The following is a 7,882-nucleotide window of genomic DNA, read 5'->3' as shown; positions in this document are numbered from 1 at the left end:
ATGTATAGTATGGCATAAAATGTCAAAAAAACATCATAGTATATTAAGGCATAAAAGGTAATAAAAATGTCATAGTATGGTAAGGCATCAATTGACGTAGTATATTAAGGCATAAAAATGCCAATTAAAGTCATAGTATAGTATGGCATAAACTTTCAAAAGCGTCATACTATAATATTGGCATAAAATGTCAAAAAAACATCACAGTATATTAAGGCATAAAAGCTCATAAAAACATCATAGTATGGTAATGGATCAAATGAAACAATATTGTAAAGCATAAAAATACCAAAAAACATCATAGTATAGTATGGCATTAAAATGCCAAAAAACGTCATAGTATATTAAGGCATAAAAAGTCATAAAAATGTCATAGTATGGTAAGGGATCAATTGACGTAGTATATTAAGGCATAAAAATGCCAAAAAACGTCATAGTATAGTATGGCATAAAATGTCAAAAAAACATCACAGTATATTAAGGCATAAAAGCTCATAAAAACATCATAGTATGGTAATGGATCAAATGAAATAATATTGTAAAGCATAAAAATGCACAAAAACGTCATAGTATAGTATGGCATAAAATGTCAAAAAAACATCATAGAATATTAAGGCATAAAAGGTCATAAAAACGTCATAGTATGATAAGGGATATATTGACGGAGTATTGTAAAGCATAAAAATGCCAAAAAACGTCATAGTATAGTATGGCATAAATGGTCATATAAACGTTATAGTATGGTAAGGCATCAAATGACGTAGTATATTAAGGAATAAAAATGCCTATTAAAGTCATAATATAGTATGGCATAAAAATGTAAAAAAAAAATCATGGTATATTAAGGCATAAAAGGTCATAAAAACGTCATAGTATGGTAAGAGATCAAATGAAATAATATATTAAAGCATAAAAATGCCAAAAAACGTCATAGTATAGTATGGCATAAAATCTCAAAAAAACATTAAAGTATATTAAGGCATAAAAGTTCATAAAAACATCATAGTATGGTAAGGCATCTAATGAAATTATATTGTAAAGCATAAAAATGCCAAAAAATGTCATAGTATAGTATGGCATAAAATGTCAAATAAACATCATAGTATGGTAATTGAGCAAATGAAACATTATTGTAAAGCATAAAAATGCCAAAAAAACGTCATAAAAAGCATATAGTATAAGAAGGAATGAAAACATCATAGTATAGTAAGGGATAAAAGGTCAGAGTATAGTATGGCATAAAAAGTCATAAAAGGGTCATAGTATAGGAAGGCATAAAAACTTAATAGTATAGTAAAGAATAAAAATTCATAAAAGTGACCTAGTATAGTAAGGCATTAAAAACGTCATAAAAAGCACATAGTATAATATGGCATAGAAAATCATAAAAATGTCAAAGTATATAGTAAGGAATAAAAACATCACAGTATAGTAGGGCATAAAAAGTCATAAAAACAATATGGTATAGTAAGACATAAAAACATTGTAGTATAGTAAGGCATAAACAGAAATAAAACGACAAAGCATAGTAAAGCATAAGAACGTCATAGTATAGTAAGGCACAAGAAGTTATAGTATAGTAAGGCATAAAAACATCATAAAACCCACATAGTATAGTAAGGCATAAAAAGTCATAAAAAAGTCATAGTATAGTAAGACAGAATAGTGTAAGGTATGAATTGTTTTACATGCATATAACTATGACTTTAGAATATAAGTGATGTGTGACTGTACACATGTGTAGGAGTCCAAGGTATTTAGGACATATCTGGGGGTCCTAGTAACATTGATGGAGGCATATGTTTGCTTATATACTTATATCGTTAGAGCCCCACTGATGGAGAATAATCTTAGCAGTTCTGAAGAAGGACGAGTAACAGCTAAGTACCACCACGGACATGAAGATTTCCAGGTCAACATCAGCTTGTCACACACATCGGAGAGCAAAAGACCATACAGGCAGTCAAACTTTTGTTACTCAAAGAGTGAACTTGGTGTGCCATGTAAGAGATCTGTCCTTTGTGCACAAATAAAACCCGCTACACTGAAGTATTGACTTAAATGAAATAATATTGTAAAGCATAAAAGTGTCAAAAAATGTAATAGTATAGTATGGCATAAAAGGTCATAAAAATATCATAGTATGATAAGGAATAAAACAACAAAGTATAGTGAGGCATAAAATGTCAAAAAACGTCATAGTACAGTATGGCATAAAAGGTTATAAAAACGTCATAGTATGCGAAGGCATCAAATGACATAGTATATTAAGGAATAAAAATGCCAATTAAAGTCATAGTATAGGATGGCATAAAATGTCAAAAAACATCATAGTATATTAAGGCATAAAAGGTCATAAAAACATCATAGTATGGTAAGGGATCAAATTAAATAATATATTAAAGCATGAAAATTTACAAAAACGTCATAGTATAGTATGGCATAAAATGTCAAAAAAACATCATAGTATATTAAGGCATAAAAGGTCATAAAAATGTCATAGTATGGTAAGGCATCAAATGACGTACTATATTAAGGAATAAAAATGCCAATTAAAGTCATAGTATAGTATGGCATAAAATGTCCAAAAAACATCATAGTATGATAAGGAATAAAACAACAAAGTATAGTGAGGCATAAAAATGCCAAAAAACCTCTTAGTACAGTATGGCATAAAAATTTCAAAAAAACGTCACAGTATATTAAATAATATATTAAAGCATAAAAATGCACAAAAACATCATAGTATAGTATGGCATAGAAATGTCAAAAAACGTCAAAGTATAGTATGGCATAAAATGTCAAAAAACATCATGAAAAAAAAAATCGACATTGCAAAGTAAGGCATAAAAACGTCATACTATAGTGAGGCATGAAAACATCATAGTACAGGAAGGCACCAAAAAGTCACAGTATAGTAAGTCATAGTACAGTAAGGTACTAAAGTCAAAAAAATGACATTGTAAAGTAAAGCATAAAAACGTCATAGTATAGTGAGGCATAAATAAGTCATAGTATATTAAGGTATAAAATGTCTCGAAAATGTCATAGCATAGTAAGGTATAAATGTACAAAAAACAACATAGTATATAAGGCATAAAAGGCATAAAAACATCATAGTATATTAAGACATAGAATAGTGTAAGGCATGATTTGCCTTACATGCATTTAACTTTGAATTTAGAATATAAGTTATGTGTGACTGTATATATGTGTAGGAATCCAAGGTATTTAGGACATATCTGGGGGTCCTGGTTACATTGATTGAGGTTTGTGTTTGCTTATATAGTTGCAACTTATATGGTTATGTTTACTCCTGCCAGCAACCTGAATGCTAGCCTACAGAAGACAGAAGCCAGTGTTAGCTTGCTAGTTAACGTTAGCTCACATGGGTACACAACATCAGTTGACATTTTTCTGTTGTTGTTAGGTACCACTGTGATGTTCTCACAAGATGTTAGCCTTCAGATAGCCCCCGCCCTTTCAGTCAGTCAAATGCTAGCTGAGATGTAGCCTCTTTGAGGACACATTGGAATGATCTAATATGACTTCCCTCCAAACATAGTGTGAATGAGTTCATTCAAATATTCAAAGGGACAATTTTGTCCTCTGAAAATATTGGTAGGGACATGGTTATTTCTCTATTAAATACACATCTAATTTTGACTCCTTTAATGCCAATGAAAACATGTTGTTTATTTGTCAGTATTTTATTCCTGGCAGTGTGGTGAATACTAAAACAGTGTTCAAGACCTTCATGTTCAGTAATGAAAAAACAGGTAACCTTAATATAAAAACAGTAAATATCAACATAACAGAATATTTTTGAGAATTTATTTGCATTGAGGGGTATGGAACTTGGCTCACATATTTCTGGAACCCTGGTTATAGTCCTGGTATTAACCTGGAGAGTCCACAATAAAAAGTATTTCTTTTTTTTCTCTGATGCATACTGAGGATATACCACAGAGTTACATATTACAACTACCTTGCCACACCCAAAAGCTAAAATGATTTTTTTTTTTATTGCAACAAAGCCAATGATGAAAATGTGTCTGAAATCATAAAAAGGTGTGCAGATGTAGATTCAGTTTTTTATCCTGTGTATCATTTCAAGTTATGATGATATTGGTAAAAATCTCCCTCTCCACTTTCAGATTATCCTTCAAGAGGTTACAACACTGGCACGGTAAAGCACTAGCGTGGAATACTGATATGCACAATAAACTCCAATCTTATACAGAGATCACTCGTTGTCATCTCCTTTCCCAGAAGGCAGCTGGTTTTAACATCTGAATAAAAACAAATCTTTCTGAAACAAACTGATTATGTCTGAATGAAACCTTCTAATGCTGCAACCCAGCCCTGTAGCTTTATTGTGATTACATGTCACCATATGTATGCAGCTGTTTTCATGTATGTGAGAATGTGTGGGATACACTCCATCAGTTGCTTTGATCCTCTGTAATTGGTTGACATGTTTAAAGGGCTTTAACTTCCCTCTTGGCCACAGAATGCATTCATTAGAATCTAATGGTATTAACCTGTCACCACAGGACTTTGTCACTTTGAAGGGCATTGCATTAACACGCATTAATTCCCTGGAGATTTATTCTAAACTTAACCCGAACCACTACATGACTAACCTTAACATGAACCTAAACCTAACCCTAATTCTAACCTACAACAGACTCTAAAAAGAACATTTGGGGAAAAACACTAAATTGCTTTCTTGCAGGAAGAATGATGACAAGATGAATACTACTCCGTATCTGTAAGATAAATACACTACATCTTACAGATATACAGTTTGCTTAGCTTATAGACTGGAAACAGGGGGATACAGCTAGTTTACATTATTTCTGTGTAACAAATGTCACCTAAAAAGCTCACTAATTAACACACTTGTTTGTTTAATCTGTATAAAATTACAATTTTGTGGTTTTATGTGGTAATGTGCATGATATGCTCTTGGCCAGATGCAGCAAATTTCACATTTATAGCAGGGCTAGCTGTTCCCCGCTGTTACCAGTCTCTGTGCAAAGCTAAACTAACTGGCTGCTCTCTGTAGCAGCATATAACAGTGTTACTAATCTATTGATCTACCTAAATATCAAACTATTACTTTAAACTTGTGGATATTTTTGCCTCCACAACATAATGAATACAAGTGCAGACACACAGGAGACTGATGACAGTGGAGACGCTGTCTCTTCAAGTTTGCTTGCTTCAGACAGGAGAAAGATCCAAACACATTCACTTCCACTGTTCGGCCAGTCCAGAACTTATTGTCACTATATCTTGAACAGTCAAATTTTTCCGCAACTCATTTCCCACCATTGCTGGGTTTTGGTTCCCTCCTCACCTTTAACCCCTTTAACCCCAAAATGGCATCAGTTTAACAGTAAAGGCAGCTTATGCACAAATGACAGGGAGCAACAGAGAGGGGAGGATGATTATCGTGCTGCTTTGACATGTTGGTGGGAGGAAAAAAGTAGGAGGCATTGGTGGAAGGAGAGAGGGGCAGACTGAATGTCAGTCAAGGCGTGAAGCCACCCCTGTCTATAATCAACATCTTTATCCATCATCATTAGCCACTGCTAAACACTGCAGCTGCCTATCACATCTGTTCATCCACCCACAGAAATGCACCAAGCTTCCCTTATCCGTTCAGACAAAGGGAGGAAGCAGGAGGAGACGTACTATATGTGCAGGAGCTGGAGTGGTGGCACTTTCAGTCAGCAACTTATTTTTACCCGATGTGTGTTCTTCTTCATCAGTCATATGTATTTAAAGCAGCAGGGATTTTGAAACACACAGGAGTCCGACCACGTCTGAGTTCTCCGACAATGAGCAGCCATCACTCAGGCAAGCATCCTCTTCCTTCTGAGACCTGCTGATAAACATGCAAACGCTGCATCGCATTCATCTTTTCCTTCCTCCGCTGCGTCATCCTCAACTAGCAGGGTAGCGAACATACTCAGCAGTGCAGCTGAACCCTCTCTCCACCTTTCACTCGTGGATGGACCCCTTCGTTTTTTTAACCTCCTCCCTTACTTAGACCTGTTTACACATGTTCCATCATGCACGCCACATAAATGCACACGGACAGGAAGAAGGTAAGCACCTGCTTGTGCTTGCACAGACATGCACACATCAGACTCATGCATGCCATGCAGCAAATAATATAATCCCCAAAGCCTGAGTATGTATCTATCCAGGCGTATATGCATAAAGCTGAGCAGCACACAGACTGACAGTAAAGAATAGTACATACACATAAAAAGACGAGTGGGGTGTAGAGAGCGGTAAACCCAATTAAAGTCATGGATTGCATTGTGTTTTATCTTGACATACATATGCAGAGATATAACTGCTTTGAAACCATGTCTGTTTCGACTTTCTACCCATGAGAGACACATGGTCTGAGAGTCATGTGTGTTTGGTGGCTGGTCAGTCTTTCCCTCCACCGGCTGGATCAGTGGCTCTCAAACCTTTTTGCCCTGATTCCCATAGGTATAAGAAAAAAAATCATAACGCCCTGATTTTTAATTTTTCATAGCTGTCATAGTGACAAAACAAGTCAAACTGTATGCTATTTTATTGAGATAACACTATAACTTCTTCTCACTTTTACACGAGTTATGTGAAAATACTCAAGTGGTCTTTGCTAGAGCCAAATGAATCTGACCAGATCTGAAACTACCATGAAAATCTAGCCATTAAAATAAACCTGACCTTTGATCTTAAAACTACCATAAACATACTAAGGATTAAGCCATATTAGCTCGATAGGAGCAATGAAACATAAGATTTTATGTGCTTTAAACTAGATCATTAGCTTTCAATCTACAGTAACAAGTGTAGCAGTTATTCTTAAAAAGAAGACTTCAAAGAAAGATCTAAAGGGAAATTCTTTACATTTGATGGCATGGATCTTCACCATGAGGCTGTAATACTCACAGAGCCTCACACTAAAGACCTCAGGTCCCCAGAGACCATAAACTTGAGGGTAATGCAGCTCCATGGAGGGGTTCCAAGAAAGCCAGGAGGACTGTAGCGCTAAAGGACTCTACATATTCTATATGTTGAAATGTATGCTTGCCTGTGGGTGAACTGCACATATTGGCATGTTCATCTTATCTGCTATGCACTGACTCTCTAGGATATGAAAGCAATCAACTGGAATTAATCAGAAGTGTACCCTTGATTGAGTGAACCCGTTTTCCCTAGAACTGTAACAAAACGATAGAACTCCTTCCAGAAAACTTCTTGGAATTAATAGTGAATTATACTGAAGATGCTGACCTGTAAAAAAAAAAAAGTGTTACCGTTGTTTTATTTTATAGAATCAAGTCTTTTTTTCATGATAAAAGTGAAGAGATCTGCCACATTCAGCCAGTCATTTCTTGAACATTCAACTTGGAAACTGGTGGAAATATTCTCAGCACACTGTCAGTATATAAACCTCATCCTCAAAATTTTAGACACTCATTGAACTCTCATTGAGGTTTCATTGCCTTCAGGCCAAAAATGTAAACTTAGCGCGCAAGATGTCTTTAAATGTAAAAACAAATAGCCATGAAATTGGATGAACACATGCATTCTCCCAACAGGATAAACTTTTTTTCTTTGACCCTTTAACCTTTCCTCTGGCAGCATCTAAAGAGAAACGGAACATTTTTAGACTTTGCATGCTTGTAAAGATGAACAGGGATTTCATTAATATGTTTGATCCATTGAGCTGCTTCATATTGTCGGATGCATTGAACGCTGCAGCCCCCGGGGGTTTACAGAGGGGCTCCAGGGCTTTGGGTCGTTTGTTTTGTATGCAGTTAATTTACAGCAAGAGGTGAATGAGTGGTTTTCATTATTGTCTCTG

Source organism: Seriola lalandi, unplaced genomic scaffold (assembly GCF_002814215.2).
Source record: "Seriola lalandi dorsalis isolate HSWRI2012SDOR001 ecotype SW California unplaced genomic scaffold, Sedor1 jcf7180002054570, whole genome shotgun sequence".
In the NCBI taxonomy this organism is placed as follows: Eukaryota; Metazoa; Chordata; class Actinopteri; order Carangiformes; family Carangidae; genus Seriola; species Seriola lalandi.
Note: the sequence above shows the minus strand (reverse complement) of the source record.